Source organism: Orcinus orca, chromosome 6 (genome assembly GCF_937001465.1).
Source record: "Orcinus orca chromosome 6, mOrcOrc1.1, whole genome shotgun sequence".
NCBI classification, from domain to species: Eukaryota; Metazoa; Chordata; class Mammalia; order Artiodactyla; family Delphinidae; genus Orcinus; species Orcinus orca.
In genome coordinates, this window is record NC_064564.1 from 49,142,223 (window position 1) to 49,161,534 (window position 19,312).

The 19,312-nt window shown below is 39.1% G+C and overlaps 1 long non-coding RNA gene across 1 annotated transcript in view; it reads right to left on the reverse strand.

Moving 5' to 3' along the window:
- Positions 1–5,576: 5,576 nt before the first annotated feature.
- Positions 5,577–19,312, reverse strand: part of LOC125964715 (uncharacterized) — a 37,590-nt gene continuing 23,854 nt past the window's right edge. The window contains exon 3 of the long non-coding RNA XR_007477951.1: positions 5,577–5,803. This is a non-coding gene — a long non-coding RNA (uncharacterized LOC125964715). The remainder of the gene's footprint in view (positions 5,804–19,312) is intronic.

The following is a 19,312-nucleotide window of genomic DNA, read 5'->3' on the forward strand; positions in this document are numbered from 1 at the left end:
GTAGAAAATTCAATGAAGACTTTAAAAATGGTCCATCAAAATAAAAAATCTTAAAAAAAAAAGACGTATGAAAAAGAGATTAGAAGGGAAGGGAGTCGAAGGACAGCATTTAGGTTAAGGCTTGTAGTGGGCTGGATGATGGGCCCGAAGATCATGTCCTAATCCCTGGAACCTATAAATGTTACCTTATTTGGAAAAAGAGGCTTTGAAGATGTGGATTAATGGTTTTGAGATGAGATTATCCTGAAAGATCTGGATAGGCCCTAAATGCCATCACAAGTATCTATATAAGAAACAGGTAGGAGGAGATTCCACACATACACACATAGGCGAATGTCCCGTGAAGACAGGGGCAGAGATTGGAGTGATGCAGTCATAAACCACAGAACACTGAGGACTGCCGGCAGCCACCAGAGGCTGGAAGAGGCAAGTTACAGATTCCCTGCCAGAGCCTCCAGAGTGAGCTCAACCCTGATGACACCTTGACTTTGGAATTCTGGCCTCCAAAAGTTTGAGAGGCTAAATTTTATTTTTTGCTACCATTTTGTGGTAATTTCATACAGAAGCCACAGGAAATTGATACAGGCACCACCTCATTTTATTGCTCTTTACTTTTTTGTGCGTGGTTTTTTTTTTACAAATTGCATGGCAACCATGCATTGAGCAAGTCTATCAGCGCCATTTTTCCAAAAGCATTTGCCCACTTTGTGTCTATCACGTTGTTAGTTCTCGCAGTATTTCAAACTTCTCCATTATTATTTTGTTTTGGTCATCTGTGATCTTTGATTTATAACTATGATAATTGTTTCGGGGCATCACAAACCATGCCCATGTAAGACAATAAACTTAGCTGATAAATGTTGTTTATGTTCTGACTGCTCCACCAACAGGCCATTCCCTGTTTCTCCCCCTCTCCTTGGGCCTCCCTATTCCCGGAGACACAACAATATTAAAATTAGGCCAATTAGTAACCCAGCGCGGCATCTAAGTGTTCAAGCGAAAGGAAGAGTCACACATCTCTCACTTTAATTCAAAAGCTAGAAATGATGAAGCTTAGTGAGGAAGGCACATCAGAAGTTGAAATAGGCTGACAGCTAGGCCTCTTGTGCCCAACAGTAGGCAAGTTGTGAAAGCAAAGATCTTTAAGGAAATTAAATGTGCTACTCTATTGAACACATGAGCTATAAGAAAGTAAAACAGCCTTATTGCTGACATGAAGAACAAACCAGCCACAACATTCCCTTAAGCCAAAGCCTAATCCAGCGCAAGACCCTAACTCTCTTCAATTCTATGAAGGCTGAGAGAGGTGAGGAAGCTGCAGAAGAAACATTTGAAGCTAGCAGAGGCTGGTTCATTAGGTTTAAGGAAAGAAGCCGTCTCCAGAACAGGAAAGTGCAAGGAAGCAGCAAGTGCTGATGTAGAACCTGCAGCAAATTAACTGGAAGGTCTAGCTAAGATCATTAATGAAGGTGGCTACACTAAACACCAGGTTTTCAGTGTAGACAAAGCAGCCTTATAGTGGAAGAAGATGCCATCTAGGACTTCCATAGCTAGAGAAGAGAAGTCAGTGCCTGGCTCAAAGCTTCGAGGACAGGCTGACTCTCCTGTTAGGGGCTAATGCAACTGGTGACTTGAAGTTGAAGTCAGTGCTCACTTAGCATTCTCAGAATCCTAGGGCCTTTAAGAATTAAGCTAAATCTACTCTGCCTGTGCTCTACAAATGGAACAACAAAACCTGAATGATCACAATCTGTTTACAAAATGATTTACTGGTTAAGCCCACTGTTGACTGCTTAGAAAAAAAGATTCCATTCAAAGTATTTCTGCTCACTGACAATGTCCCTGGTCATCTAAGAGCTCTGATGGAGATGTACAATGTGATTAATGTTGTTTTCATGCCTGCTAACACAACATCCATTCTGTAGCCCATGCATCAAGGAGTAATTTCAACTCTCAAGTCTTATTTCTAAAATACATTTCTTAAGGCTATAGCTGCCATAGATAGTGATTCCTCTGGTGGATCTGGGCAAAGTCAACTGAAAAACTCCTGCAAAGGACTCACCATTCTAGATGCCATTAAGAACAATTGCGATTCATGGGAAGAGGTCTAAACATCAACATTGAAAGGCGTTTGGAAGAAGTTAATTCCAACCCTCATGGATGACTTTGAGGGGTTCAAGACTTCATTGCAGTAAGTAACTACAGATGTGGTGGAAGTAGCAAGAGAATTAGAAGTAGAGCCTGAAGATGTGACTGAATTGCTGCCATCTCACAATAAAACTGTGATGGATCTGTTGCTCCTTAAGATGAACAAAGAAAGTGGTTTCTTGAGGTGGAAACTACTCCTAGAGAAGATGCTGTGAAGACATGGCAATGACAACAAAAGATTTAGAATATTACAGAAACTTAGTTGATAAAGCAGAGGCAGGGTTTGAGAGGACTGATTCCAATTTTGCAAAGTTCTACTGTAGGTAAAATGCTATCAAACAGCATTGCATGCTACAGAGAAATCATCTGTGAAAGGAAGAGTTTATCGAGGCAGGAAACGTCATTGTTGCCTTATTGTAAGAAATTGTCACAGTCACCCAACTTTCAGCCACCATCAATCAGCAGCCGTCAGCATGGAGGCAAGACCTTCTGCCAGCAAAAAGTTTATGCCAGCAAAAAGGCTTAGATGATGGCTAGCATTGTTTAGTAACGAAGTATTCTAATTAAGGTATGTACTTTTTTAGACATAATGCTACTTCACATGTAATAGACTATAGTGTGAGCATAACTTTTATGTGTACTGGCAAACCAAAAAATTCACGTGACCTGCTTCATTGCAGATGTCTGGAACCGAACCTGCAATGCCTCTGAGGAGGTATGCCTTTATAGTCCAGCAGAAGTAAAACTGGGGCCATCTGTGCACATTCAAAGAAACTGGGGGTGAGATGTGACTTCATTACAATATATAAAGTCCCTGGAAGTTTATATTTGGTCCCATGCAGTTCTGCCAAATAAAGGAGAAACGGTTGCATTTAAAAAAGTAGGACTTAGGAATTTAGTCTCTTTCCCAGAGCTAGTTGAGAATCTCCAGTATTTATTCACCATGCTTCTTTAAATCTCAGCAGCACACAACATACCTTCAAACCCCAGTCGCTTTCCTGTCTTAATTTTATCATAACCTGACTGTGCCCCACAAGCATGACTTGCGAATCTTTGGCTTTGCAGAACACCTATTACAAACTGAGGAAAGTACATGAAGGCAGAAAGGAATTCCTGTGTTAACTCTGCCACTGAACAATTCCATGAACTTAGGTAAGACTCCTAGTTTCTGGGTTAAGAAGGGAAGGGAAGGAGATTATTTCACTTAGGTGACACATGTAATGAGATTATAAAAAAATTATGGTAATACCTGGCATCAGAATCCTTCTTTGTGAGGAAACTACCTTTGCTTGAGATAAAAAGTGAGACCCTAAAAGTATCAGACAGTTAAGGTGCTCAACACAAGACCATGAGAAAAGTTTGGGTTTCTTTTTGACCTGGTGAGAAGTAAGGAAAAGAAAGAGAGAAGAGTTGGAAAGGGGAGTAGGGGCTGGAGATGTGAGTGGTTGAAGGGAAAGCGTCTTCTGGCCAATGACGTGAGTCCCTTCCTTCCCAAGAGCAACGACATCCAGCCTCAAACTGCCCTAGTCCAGGTCATCTGCTCATGAAAACACAGCACCCCCAGGCTTACTCTTCTGACCCTCTCCCATGATACTAAAAATATGAAATTAGGATCGTTTCAAGGTTCACCTATGCAGCGGCCATTGGGATTTAGGGGCCAAACTTAAAAGGTAAGAAGCATTAGTTGATAAAGCCAGGGCAGCTGGGCTCCGAGGCCATACTCCTCCTTTTACACTAGTGATGCCTGAAGTTCTTTCAGAAGGAGGAGCACATATTTTATATTAAACAATTCAAGTAGTGAAGGCTAGCAATGCAAGTGAATTTCAAACCATAATCCTCCAATAAATAAGTGCTGTTGTTTGATATGGAAGGAGACGCAAGGGGACATAACACACTCGGCAGAGAGGAAGGGGCTCGGCAGAGGAAGGTACCGCGTGTCAAGAGAGGAGTTTCTGGGTGTGGAAGGCAGACCCCAGTGGCTTCACAGTGTTCCTCAACATGCCCCTACCAACAATTAGGCAAGGCGGAAAGCAGCCGCCAGACGCGAATCCGGAAAATACTTACAGAATCTGACCACTTCTTACCACCTCTGCTTCCACCCCCTGGAAGCCACCATCTCCTCTAGCCTGGACTCAGCTGTAGCCTCACACAGGCCTGAGGGCTTCTAGCCTTCCAGCCCTAGAACCTGTCCTCAACACTGCCACCAGAGGGATGTCCACCTCTGTCACGTAACGTTATTCCTCTATTCAGAATCTTCCCAAGGCAGCTCGTCTCGCTGCAAGCAAAGGTCAAGTCCTTATAGGGGCTTCTGAGGCCCTACCCGCCCCACCCCCATTCTGACTCCATCTTCTACTGCTTTTCCCCTCCATTCTCTCAGTAGCAGCCACAATGGCCTCCTTACTGTTTTTCAAACCTCCTGCCTTGGCCCTAGCCCCAGCTATCTTCTCCTCCCAGAACACTCTCCATCCCACCATGCCCCCTGGAGAGGTCCACTCTTTTACCTCCTTCAAGTTCCATGCTAGACTCTCACCTAGCCCCCGAGGCTGCCCCTCAGCACCTAAATTAATGCTCTGCTGCCCTCTAACCCATCCCCCGCACTTCCAGTTCCCATCACCTACTCTTCATTCCACGTGTGTGTCACTGCCCAGACTGTTCCATGATTTATTACCTTTGTTGACTGTCTCTCTCCACCCCAACCCCTGGGAATATGAAGCTCTATGAGGTCAGGGATCTTTGTTTTATTCACTGATGCATACAATGCCTGGTATTTAGTAGGTGCTCAAAAAGTATCTAATATTGAAGAGTGAATGAAGGTAAATCGGGAAACTTTTCCATAATCAGCACATTTAACACAGAAGATAAGGCGATGTTTGAAAGCATCACCATGCATCCTTGTGCTCTGAAACTAGCTTCAAGTAGAATTACTACTACTCATTCATGTATTTAATAAATATTTGATGAGGGCCTGCTTTATGCCAGGTGCTGTTTTCAGTTCTGAGGATATAACAGTTGGCAAAAAACAGCCTCAGGGAGGTTCAATTCTAGTGGGTAAGGCAGACAAGATAAACAGGCAAAATACTTAGACTGTTAAATGGTGGTAAGTGCTAAGGAGATCAAGCAGGCGAGGAGGCTAAAATGATTCATATACTTTCTGAGAACAAAAGGAGATAGTAGACAATAATAGAAGTGTTTAGAGAAGTATTAGGCAACGTTGAAAATCCTACACCATTTAAAAAGTTGCATTTTTCCTATGGTCTGGTTTTACTCGAAGCAAGTTTTAGATGTGTCACGCACGTACCTCTCACAAAGTCACCGTCTAAGTGGATCGGCTTCATGTTCACCGGGGACTGTCACTTCCACCCCACAGAGAGTGCCGTCCTTCCTACGGGCAGATGGTATGTACTCACCAGGCAGGTTCAGTAAGCAGGACTGCGCGGCATTCGGCATTCAAGGATCCCCACCGTCTCCAGTAATCCCTCGATGGTGGCGAGTACGAGAGGCACAGCCTAGTGGCCCCATGAGCCATGTTCCACCACTCCAGCCACTCCTGTGGCATCTCACGCTCACAGAGTGAAGTTCCACATCAGTTTACCTCTGCAAGGGCATCATTTTGTTCCAGGACTCGTGCCTACTGATTGCAGTTTCCTTAGCCTCCCTTGAAAGAAATGATAAATGCTATAAGCAGAAAATCAATTGTGGGACCTCTGGCCTTATCATGTATCCCTTCCAGGCCACTCAATCCTCTTCCCAAGCTACTTGCTGGCTAAGTCCTCATCCCCTCACTTTCAGAATTCACCAAGATTCCTGTTCAAAGACTCTCTTGGGTCAATGAAAGTGAACAGAAGTGACATGTATCAGTTCCCAGAGGGAATGTCTAAGAGCTGTGTTCACCTGTTCTCTTCCCCTACTGCAGTAAGCCCTGGACATCGCGTCTTATGATGGAGGCATCGTAAGATTATGAAGCCTTCCCTCAGTCTAAGCCTCTAAGTAACTACAATAGCTTATCTGTGGACAGGAATCTATGAGCAAAAATGACCTTGTGTTTTAAGCCACTAAGATTTTAGGGTTGTTTGTTACCCGAGTGTGACAGTTTATCCTGAAAAAAGCCACCAGCAATCCTTTTGTGAGCACCTGGAAGTCTTTCCTTCCCGCTTAGGAAGGCTAGCACTAAGGAATTTGGTGTGTCTAAGGAGAGATTCTGACATTTTTAATAGATGAGGGAATTCATACTGATATATGAAAGAGTCGAAGTGCCTCGTATCTATTCTGGGGCTCTGATTACTAGAGAAGGTTACTTTGAGGGGCAATATAGAAATATGCCTCTGAAATCTCCTCTGATACATCCCAAGAGAATTTATTTCAAGTTTCTCTAGAAAGTGGGAGGCTAACCTCAAAGTTTAATTTTAAAAATCCAGAAACCCTCTGAGTAACGGAGAAAATGAAAACAGAAGACTTTTACTGGAGCACTCTTTGTTGCTTCAGCAGTTCTTAAAATGACATGGAAGCAAGAACAATGACTGGGGGAACAGGAGGTCCCAAAGCAACAGGAAGAGTGATGGTGCCCACATGTGTGGCAGTGACATCTTATGAAGTGGGCTGCAGAAAGGCTGACAGCCGTTAACACCTTCTATGGTTGGAGCAGAGATTAACCCCAGAGCCTATAGCAGACCTATAGTTGCTCTAACAAGAGCTGATGAGCTATGTCAGGATCCTGCTTAAGGGGAAGGAGGTGGGAGGGCCTTGCCAGAAATTTCACCATCAAGGTTCAGACTCAAAATAGGCTTTTATTGTCACAGTGACTGCTACCTGGATTCTTGACAGTCTTCCCCTAGACTGGACTGGGAAATTAAGAATTCATGTAAAAGAGGATAAATGTTTATAGAATCATCTGGAAGGATCTGGAATCTGTTGCAATAATCAGGCACAAAAGTTTAAATGAAACAAGGCATTCCCCACATCTTAATGAACCTAGGGATACCCTGGGTCTTTAACTCATAGCCTTTAATAACAACTACTTGGAAGCCAAACCCAACTCCCCCCAAACAGGAGATGTCAACAGCAGTAAAATGGCATAAAACTGGAAGCCATGGGATGCCACACCAAAACACACATTATAGTTTCAAGGACATCTTTATTTTCACAGTATTTTCTTTGAAGTTTATATAATAGTACATGGAAATTATCATCCAAATACCAAGCATACACTACAGACAGCTCTAGACTTCTCAACCCCCTCAGCCTGTAAGTTGCTTCGGGGTAGAAATGGGTGCAATGTCGAGAACAGTCATTCCAGGAATTGTCTGTGAGCTATGGCTCCCATCACAGCTCACAGGCAGCAGCTTGAATCTGCTTCAATTTAATCAGAAAAGATAGATGGAAGGGAGCCCACTTAGTTCATGGCTGCCAGCCCTCGCATCTCCCTCCCACAGACACGCACACAGGAAACCTGGCAGCTCCCTTCTCCCTTCGTGTCTCTCTCACTAGGCTAAGGAGGAGACAGATGCAGGAGGGAGGGGAAAGCAAAGGCTGCCAGAGCACTTGCCACATTCAAACTTGCCAGTACAGCCCACCCCCAGTGCCCAGTGTTCCTCCGGAGCTCTGGCCGGGCTCAAGACTGAGAAATGGGTCTGAGCACCCGAGCAAGGTGTCCCAAAGGACAGGCAGGCCCCAACAACAAGGGCTTTCTTTGAAGCAACAAATATAGGAGATGATTTTACCCTAATTAAATCCTCTTATCTCTGAAAGAGAGAATTGGGAGTTAGGCAACATTTTGCACTCAACACAGAAAATATGCCCAAAAGAGTTCAGAGATAATCAATGAAGAGTTAGGCGAAGAGCGAGTGAGAGAAGCAAATGGGGAAAATAAATTTTAAACACTGATGAACTTTTCCAGTGTCCCCACTGGGAAGAATCCCATTGGGCGACTGTGACACATGCCCAGGCAGGCAGTTTTAATTGGCAAGACAACAGACAAACCTGGGATCATGGTCTACTTCCCTTACTAATAAATGTCCCAAATGCTCCCAGCACAAACTGTCAAAACAAATCCAGCTTTACTGGGACTTCTGTGGATAGGTGTTAACACTCCACTCAACCACACAAATTATGAGGCTGCTGTATCAATGTAACCTCCTCTCTCCCAACAATCAAAAATGGCAGGAAAAATCTAGAGCAGAATCCTTAACCTCAAGCACACACTCTAAACAGAGTGAAGAATACAGCCCCTCAAGTTAAGTGACATGAGGCAAGCTAGATGAGCAGTTCAAAGTTCTCACCTAGAGCTAGAGAACTGCCTTCTTTATTTATTTGTATGTTTCTTACATGGATGGACTATGCTTGATGTAATGGCTAATAAGCTGTATGTGCTTTGTGCACTTACAGTTTACAAAATGGCAGAAGAGACAATAGTTATACGACAAGGTGATATGTCCTCTGATAATCAGTTCCTAGGGAAGCCTAAAACCATAAAGTCATAGCGGAATTATTCAATAGAGACAAGAGTAGAAACAACCCAAACATCAATTGACAAATCAATAAACAAAGGATTCTATCCTTTGTTGATCCATTCTATCCTTTGTGGTCTATCCATGCAAAGGAATATTATGCAGCCATAAAAAGGAGTGGAGCACTGATACATACTACAACATGGATGAACACTGAAAACATTATGCTAAAGAAGCCACATATTGTATTATTCAATTTATATATGATGTCCATAATAGGAAAATCCAGGGAGACCTAAAGAAAATTAGTGGCTACCAGGGGCTGGAGGATGGGCGGGACTGCTAATGGGTATAAGGTTTCTCTTTGGGATAAAAATGTTCTCAAATTAGATGATGAAGTGCTGCACAACCTTGAAAATATACTGAAAACCACTGACCTGTATATTTTAAAATGGTGAATTTTATGGTATGTAAATTCTATCTCCATTTAAAGAAATAGTTGAAGGAGAAAAATCTTAAAGCCTGTAGCCTTCTGTGAAGAAAGACCAGCCTGATCTGTACAGAATCAATGTTCCTTGTGAGGGTGTGTGTGAAGAGTAGGAGGAAAGGCTTTGGCTTCAAGATAAGGACTGTTATTTTGCTTCTCATGGCCATGGCTACCTAACCTGAAAATCAGGGATCCTAGAATGGTGTTCTCAAGTTTAGAAATAACATGTACAAATCATCTGTGGTAAAGTTGATTTTCAACCAACAGTTGACTGAGAATATTACAAAATTTACGTAGAGAGATTCACAACTAAGATGAGATTTCTCTGCTCCTCGAGGCTACCAAAATAGTGTCCAGAGATGTGGTATCCAGTGGCATGATTACTATCAAACCAAAATAAAAAAGCAGAACTGTGATAGCAGGAATAAGTGCACAGATCCTATTAAAGAAGGACTACTACCTCCTCACCATCACATGACAGCAATAAATTTCTTTTTCCTAATTTATGAGTATCTGTGTGTCTTGGAAACTCCCTAACATTATACCATTGAGATTATCCTCCTACATTTTGGAGATTCTATGCTTTGGCAAATTAATTAACTGAAAAGCAAAACTACAAGAACACTCTAAAGATGCTTCATATTGGAAAGACACTGGTCAACTTCAATCAAGACCCCAGATGTATTTCAACTGATTAATAGATAATAGATTTTGCTTAAAAATATAGAACATGTAATTAGAAAAAAGATGTGTATACTTTACCAGTTATAGTTTCCTAATTTTTATGTTATACATAAAAACCCAAGCTGAGATGGTAACTTTGAGACCTCTTTGTAGCAAATATACTCATCACAGGACAGAGTACAATTCTAGGTGCACAGTGGGAGCATGGTAAATACTTATCACCATGAAAATGCATTACATAACAGACTAGCTTCTGGCCAAGAAACTGAAATGCATGTTACATGGATTGTTCTTTCCTACTAAGGAAGAGTCATCCAAAGCCCTCTATCTTCTGGCTTTTGCCTCTCTCTTTGACGTCATCTCTTCCACTTCACTACAAACTAGTCTACAACCACACTAAACACTCTTCCCACCACACAGTCTGTAATCAAAGTAATATTTGGAGTGCTCTAAATATGCCATGTCGTTTCCTGCTTCTATGCCTCTAATGATGCTTTTTCCTTGCCTGCATCGCCCCTCACCCCCATTTCTCTACCAGGTTAAATCTTACATGTCACCTAAGATTCAGCTCCAGTGTAATCTACTCCAGGAAGCCTCCTGATCTCACCAGCCCTGCCCCTCTGTGAGGCTCAGGGGCCCCTCATACATCCTTATCTAGTAACCCATCAGACTGTGCTACAGTTGTCAGCTTACTTATATGTCTCCCATCTTAGACTGTTAGTTCCTAGACTGTGGACCCATGGCTTTCATACTCTTTTTTTTTTTTTTTTCATACTCTTAATACAGTATCAGGCATTGAATAAATGTTAACTGAGCTCATGAATAAATGAATGGATGAATAAATAAATCCATAGTTTAGTCCTAATTGTATTCAGCACTTCATTGCAACAATTTTTATTACCAACTTCTGAAATTTCCTCAATTTTAAAAGTCAAATAATTACATTTGATGAGAAACACCATTAGCTTCATTTAAATAAAACTCAGCACTATTATATGTAATTTATAACAAAGTTAATCCAACTTATACATAATAATATGAATAATTGTTATAGTATCATAAGTTCACTGGGCATGAAGTCAGACAGCACAAACAAATATAAGTAATGTTGCTTTTATTTAAGCCAAGTAAATAATTCTTCCAATGCACTGAGGGAAAAGAGAAAAGAAACTGGGCAGAGAAGGAGGCTACTCTGCCTGATTCCTTAATCAGGAGCTGAAGTTGTTTCTGAAACAGGAGCATCCAATATCCTGCACTTTCAGGAGCTAAGGGCCACAAAAATGTCATTCTTAGCCATTTGCTGGTTCACCCATTAACCCTAACACTTGCCCAAAGGAAGAATGAGAAGACGTTGGTAATTGCTTTAAATGTCTCGCCCCAATCAATCAATCTCCCCAGTGGGCTTTCTTTTTGAAGCTCAAAGCCCGAGAGTGCCTGGGTAGCATTCAGTGGTTCAAGAGGGGACAGTGGAGTCATTCCAGCATCAGGAATTGGCTGCTTTGATCTATGCAGAAGGAAATTAACCTCTCAACTAGAGAATTAGAATTCTCTAGAAAGCAGTTAAGCCATGGAAATCCTGTACTGAAAGAAGGCCTTAAACATCTGACTGCCCACGTAAGAAACCCAGGAATAATGAGAGAAAACAAAGGACCATTTTGCTCTGTCCTGATTGTCCCACCTTCCCTCCCAGATAAAGACTGCAATCGTATATTGGTTTTAATTCCACGTGTCATTCGTTTACTACAATCTCAAAAGTTAGTTATTACTATGGAGAATCTGCAGTGCAGTATGTGCTCAAGGTTATACTCCTAGTACCAGCTGCCTCCCAAGGAAGGAGTAAAAAGTCTTACTGGATGCCAGAGATTCATTTGGATCAAAAGAGGTTAAGAGAATGGAAGTTGGGGGGATATGTATAGTCAAAGCACAAGAATGGCTCACTCAGTTCTTGAAGGGCAAAAGAGAGAACCTTAAAAGTTGAGAGAGAAGGAGAGAAAGGAGGGAGAAAGCAAGAAAAAAACCTGAACATTTCCCCTCTGCATTAGGTTTCACAAAGGTGTCAACCCACAACTGTGTAGTTAGAACTCATCACTGGGAAAAAAAGCTAGTGTCACCTTCAGAAATATGTTGGTCGTTAGAAAGGAACCAAACCAATACATTTACTCTCTGTCCAGTAATACCTATATTTCAAATTAGGTATAGATCACTATCATTTTTCATACTTCAAGTTGATTTCAACTTCAACAAGATTTCTTGTTGAAATATGAGTTTAATAATTATGATTTGATGTGAATGAAATTCTTTTCAACACATTCACTGTAATTTTTTTGCATTCTTTTTATTAACATGAGACAGTCATTCTATTTAGCTTGTTTAAATTATTTTTAAATTGGCTTTATTGCAGACTTAGTATTTGGGGTATAATGTGGACTCCCACACATCTTAATTCATTCAGGATCCAATTAAATTATTTTGATATTTTAAAATTCTTAGCTCCCACTCACTCATTTCTTCTCATCCCAACAGCTAATCTCTTATTTATAACTACTTTGTCAGAGAGGAAGTCAGGTCAATTAAATAAGGCACTGGAAATGTAGTCAAATGAATCTGTTCTGTTCCCAACTGACATTCCACTTTCTGTGAACTTGGACTCTTCACCAATCCATCTGTGTGTTCGTGTCCTCATTTGATAAAAAAAAGACGGGTTTCAGTGGTCTTATTATTCCCTTGGATCACTTGATACAAGTCTTATTAGACTGGAAACTCCTTGAGGGCCACAGTCATTCTTCAACACTGCATGCTTTATCCTCTCCATGTATACCACCTGATCCAATACTCTGTAGAGGGCAGAATAGAGTTGACTAATTTGTTTGGTTTCCTTGGTTTGCTTTTTAAGACAAGTAAGTGTAGAGCTCTCTAGAGAGAGCTACTGATACAAGTTAGTCTTGCACAGTGCTTCTGACATAAATTGTGCTCAATTAGGCACAGATAACCATGACTGTTGTTTTACAAACAGCAACAACATGAGAAGTTGACTGAACTATAGTGAAGACTGACACACTGGTTAAGAGATGCTCCTGAAATATATGCTAGATTCTACATTCTCCTGTTGCAGCTTCACTCTTCACATTTGTATATTAAAGATTCCAAGAAAACTTGCATTTAAAAAGTCATGTTAAACTTTGTTTTACCACTAATTTTCTAAATTTATTGGAACACAAAAGCTTTTTTTTACAAGGAATATAAGGAACATCCTAAGGAACAAGCTTTGGGAAACCTTATCATAATGCAGATAGTTGAAGACTGACTATACCATTGACAATTTGTGCCTTTTCTGATAGCTTGGGAAGAGTAATGCACATATGAAATTTTTTTTTTCCCCTAAAAGAGTGAAATTTTATTTTATTTTGCAAAAGTAGTAAAACTTTAAAAAATTGCAAATAAGGAAAAAAATTAAAAATCACACTTAAAAAAATCATACTTAGCATTTTGATCTATATCCTGTGAGTATATCTACATGTGTATGTGTGTATAAATTCCTTAATCTGACAAAGGATAGAGAATTTCCATCAGAAATCTACAGCAGATATCATATATAAGGGTAAATCAATGAAGCATTCTCTTTTAAAAACAGGCATAAAATACATTCCCTGCTATTAATAGATACTATTGGAAACTGAACTGTTAGAAAAAGATACATAACAAAGTTTGGAAGAGGAAGAGACAAAACTATCATTGCTGATAGATGATGATTGTCTATTTATAAATATCAATAAACCAACTGGTGAATTATTTTAAAAATTAATTAAGCAAAGAGGCAATATTAAGATCAATATATAAAAATCCAAGACCCTGATGATAATTGGAAAGTGTAGTAGAAAAAGGAACAGTAGAAACAAGAATTATGAAATACTTAGGAAAAATTAAGTAATATTCAAATAATCATGTAGAAAATGAAACTTTATGAAATAATATAAAATAAAACTTGATTACTACAATATTTCATGTTTCTGGGTAGGAAGATTCAATACTGTAGAGCTGTCAAGTTTTCACAGATTAACCTTTAAATTCATGTAAATTATAGTCAATATCTCAATATGATTTTTCAGGTATAGTTGCATACATATTCTAAATTTAATATGAAAGATTAAATTTTTAAGAGTAGTCAAGAAATTTTTAATAAAGAATCAAAAGTGTAATATTTTCTTGCCAAACATCAAGACATAGTATGTAACTACTGTAATTAGAATATTGCTATTTGGGTTTTAAGTTAAAAATAACTAAGTAAAGAGAACAAAACCCAACCTATGAATATGTGGGAAAATATATTAAATATATATTCAAAAACCTTTAATATTATACAATTTAACATTTCAAACCAGTGGAGAATATTCAATAAAATTATGGAAATAATTGGCTATCTATATAAGGGTAAAGTCAAGATTTTCAACTTACAGAATTCATAAAAGCTAGTTTCAAATAGATTACAAACATAAATGTGGAGAACGCTACAAAATAAATAGTAAAGAATATCTTAATCCCTTCAGATGTGATAAGCCTTCTTAAACACAAAGAAAATCATGAAGGTAAAAGCTAACAAAATTGGCAATTTCAAAACTAAAATCTTCAAGAATGATGACATTACACATATACTAAAAATAAGTAATTTACCAGAAGAAATTTTTGCATCTGTATAACAGGAAAAGGACTAGTACTAATACTAATATATAAATAAACTCTAATAAAAATAAAACAAACTAATAGACTTACAGAGCAAAGAAAAAAACAGGTAATTCACAGAAGATGACATGCAAATAGCCAATACAGATTAAAAAAAAATAGATGCAACACAAAAATTAACTTGTTAGGACAAAATTCAGCACCCATTTATGATTAAAAAAACTCTCCAGATAGCGGGCATAGAGGGAACCGACCTCAACATAATAAAGGCCATATATGACAAACCCACCACAAATATCATTCTCAATGGTGAAAAATGGAAAGCATTTCCTCCAGGATCAGGATCAAGACAAGGATGTCCACTCTCACCACTATTATTCAACAGAGTTTTGGAAGTCCTAGCCATGGCAATCAGAGAAGAAAAAGAAATAAAAGGAATCCAAATTGGAAAATAAGTAAAACTGTCACTGTTTGCAGATGACATGATACTATACACAGAAAATCCTAAAGATGCCACCAGAAAACTACTAGAGCTCATCAATGAATTTGGGAAAGTTGCAGGATACAAAATTAATACTCAGAAATCTGTTGCATTCCTATACACTAACAATGAAAAATCAGAAAGAGAAAAATCCCATTTACCATTGCAACAACAACAACAAATACCTAGGAATACACCTAACTCAGGAGGCAAAAGACCTGTACTCAGAAAACTGTAAGACACTGATGAAAGAAATCAAAGATGACACAAACAGATGGAGAGATATACAATATTCTTGGATCAGAAGAATCAATATTGTGAAAATGACTATACAACCCAAGGCAATCTACGGATTCAATGTAATACCTATCAAATACCAATGGCATTTTTCACGGAATTAGAACAAAAAATTTTACAATTTGTATGGAAACACAAAAGACCCCAAATAGCCAAAGCAATCTAGAGGAAGAAAAACAGAGCTGGAGGAATCAGGCTCCCTGACTTCAAACTATACTAGAAAGCTACAATAATTAAAGCAGTACAGTTCTGGCACAAGAACAGAAATATAGATCAATGGTACAGGATAGTTAGGCCAAGAGTTAAACGCATGCATCTATGGTCACCTAATCTATGACAAAGGAGGCAAGAATATACAGGGAGAAAAGGCAGTCTCTTCAATAAGTGGTGCTTGAAAACTGGACAGTTACATGTAAACAAATGAAATTAGAACACTGCCTGACACCATACACAAAAATAAACTCCAAATGGATTAAAGATGTAAATGTAAGGCAAGACACTGTAAAACTCTCAGAGGAAAACATAGGCAGAATACTCTTTGACATAAATTGCAGCAAGCTCTTTTTTGATCCACCTCCTAGAATAATGAAAATAAAACAAAAATAAACAAATGGGACCTAATTAAATGTAAAAGCTTTTGCACAGCAAAGGAAACCATAAACAAAACAAAAAGACAACCTCAGAATGAGAGAAAATATTTGCAAACAAAGCACCCAACAGGGGATTAATCTCCAAAATACACAATTAGCTCATGTAGCTCAACATCAAAAACAAACAAACAAAAACCCAGTAAAAATATGGGCAGATCTAAATGGACATTTTTCCAAAGAAGACATACAGATGGCCAAAAAGCACATGAAAAGATGCTCAATATTGTTAATTATTAGAGAAATGCAAATCAAAACTACAATGAGATATCACCTCACACCAGTCAGAATGGCCATCATCAAAAAATCTACACACAATAAATGCTGGAGAGGGTGTGGAGAAAAGGGAACCCTCCTGCACTGTCGGTGGGAATGTAAATTGGTACAGCCACTATGGAGAACAGTAATGGAGGTTCCTTAAAAAAATAAAAATAGAACTACCATATGACCCAGCAATCCCACTCCTGGGCATATACCCAGAGAAAACCATAATTCGAAAAGATACATGCACCCCAATGTTCATTGCAGCGCTATTTACAATAGCCAGGACATGAAAGCAATCTAAATGTCCATCAACAGAGGAATGGATGAAGAAGATGTGGTACATATATACAATGGAAAATTACTCAGTCATAAAAAAAAGAACAAAATAATGCCATTTGCAGCAACATGAATGGACCTAGAGATTGTCATAGTGAGTGAAGTAAGTCAGACACAGAAAGACAAATATCGTATGAAATTGCTTATATGTGGAATCTTAAAAATAAAAGTGTACAAATGAACTTATTTACCAAACAGAAGTAGAGTCATGGATGTAGAAAACAAACTCATGGCTACCAGGGGATAAGGTCAGGGGGAGGAGGAATAAATTGGAAGATTGGGACTGATGTATACACACTACTATATATAAAATAGACAACTAATAAGAACCTGCTGTATAGCACAGGGAACTCTACTCAATACTCTGTAATGGCCTATATGGGAAATAAATCTAAAAATAAAAGAGTGGGGGGCTTCCCTGGTGGCGCAGTGGTTGAGAGTCCGCCTGCCGATGCAGGGGACACGGGTTCATGCCCCGGTCCGGGAAGATCCCACATGCCGCGGGGTGGCCAGGCCTGTGAGCCATGGCTGCTGAGCCTGTGCGTCCAGAGCCTATGATCCGCAACGGGAGAGGCCACAACAGTGACAGGCCCACATACCGCAAAAAAAAAAAAAAAACAACAACAAAAAAACAAAATAAATGAGTGGGTATATGTATATATATAACTGATTCACTTTGCTGTACATCTGAAATTAACGCAACATTGTAAATCAACTGTACTCTAACCAAAAAACTTTTTAAAGTTTAAAAAAAATTAAGAAAATAGGAATTTGGCTTTGGATTCAAAATTTTCCAGTCCAAACTCTGCCAGGTGAAAAACAATAGCTAACTCAGTTTATACTCCCCAGTATATATGTTCAACTTTCACTGCAACTCAATTGTTCACCAGGAAAGGCCCAGCTGATGACTTGGGGTGTCTCTGTATCATAGTGAAGTTGCAGCTTTATAAAGTGAGAACTCTCATTTTAGATTCTTACCAGGGAAAGTAAAAATAAAATAATCTTTTTCAATTAAAAAAATTAGGGCTTCGCTGGTGGCGCAGTGGTTGAGGGTCTGCCTGCCGATGCAGGGGACACGGGTTCGTGCCCCGGTCCGGGAAGATCCCACATGTCGCGGAGCGGCTAGGCCCGTGAGCCATGGCCGCTGAGCCTGCGCGTCCGGAGACTGTGCTCCGCAATGGGAGAGGCCACAACAGTGAGAGGCCCGAATAACACACACACACACATACAAAATTAACTTGTTAGATAAAACACAGTAATATGGATTCCAGTCAATGTTGAAAAGGAATACTATGTGTTTCTAATATAATTCCTGTGAAATGTTGCACAGGAATACTATGAAGAACTGTATACCAAAAAATTAAGTAACTTAGATGAAATGGAAAAATTTCTAGAAAGAAACAAACTGCAGAAACTGAGTAAGCTTTTGCACAGCAAAGGAAAACCATAAACAAAATGAAAAGACAACCTATGGACTGAGAGAAAATATTTGCCAATGACAATGGCTTAATTTCCAAAATATACAAACAGCTCATACAGCTCAGTATCAAAAAAACAAAGAGCCCGATTGAAAAATGGGCAGAAGAGCTAAACAGACATTTCTGCAAAGAAGACATACAGGTGGCCTATAGGTAGGTACATGAAAGAGATGCTCAACATCACTAATTATTAGAGAAATGCAAATCAAAACTACAATGAGGTATCACCTCACACCAGTAAGAAAGGCCATCATCGAAAAGCCTACAAACAATAAATGCTGGAGAGGGTGTGGAGAAAAGGGAACTCCCCTACACTGTTGGTGGGGATGTAAATTGGTACAGCCACTATGGAGAACAGTATAGAGTTTCCTTAGAAAACTAAAACTAGAGTTGCCATATGACAGCAGTCCCATTCTTGGGCATATATCTGGAAAAGACAAAAACTCTACTATGAAAAGATACATGCACCCCAATGTTCACAGTGGCACTATTTACAACAGCCAAGAAATGGAAGCAACCTAAGTGCTCATCAACAGATGAATGGATAAAGAAGATGTGGTACATATATACAATGTATTATTACTCACCATAAAAAAGAATGAAATAATGCCATTTGCAGCAACATGGATGGACCTAGAGATTACCATACTAAGTGAAGTAAATCAGAGAAAGACAAATATCATATGGTATCACTTATATGTGGAATCTAAAATATGACACAAATGAACTTATTTACAAAACAGAAATAGATTCACTGATGTAGAAAACAAACTTATGGTTACCAAAGGGGAAAGGCAGGGAGAGGAATGAATTAGGAGTTTGATATTAACAGATACACACTACTATATATAAAATAGATAAACAAGGACCTACTGTGTAGCACAGGGACTATATTTAATATCTTGTAATAACCTATAATGGAAAAGAACCTGAAAAAGAATATATATATAACTGAATCACTTTGCTATACCCCTGAAACTAATACAACATTGTAAAACAACTATACTTCAATTAAAAAAAAAAGAGCCATTGTTCTGATGATATCATGATCCTCTGGACTAAATTATGTCCAAAGCTAGTGTACTTCTGGGCTTTTCTGTTAGGTGAGGTAATGCATTTTCTTGATTAAAAAAAAAAGAAATTAAAAAATTTGAGTATGCTTCTAACAAGTAAAGCCCAGGCCCAGATGGCTTCACTGGTGAATTCTATCAAATGTTGGAAGAATTAATGCCAATTCTTCACAAACATTTTCAAAATATAGAAAATGAGAGAATACATTTCCAGCCATTCTATGAGGTCAGTATTACCCCATTTCAAATCAGAGAAAGACATCACAAGATAAGAGATATTGGTCTATAGTTTTCTTAGGA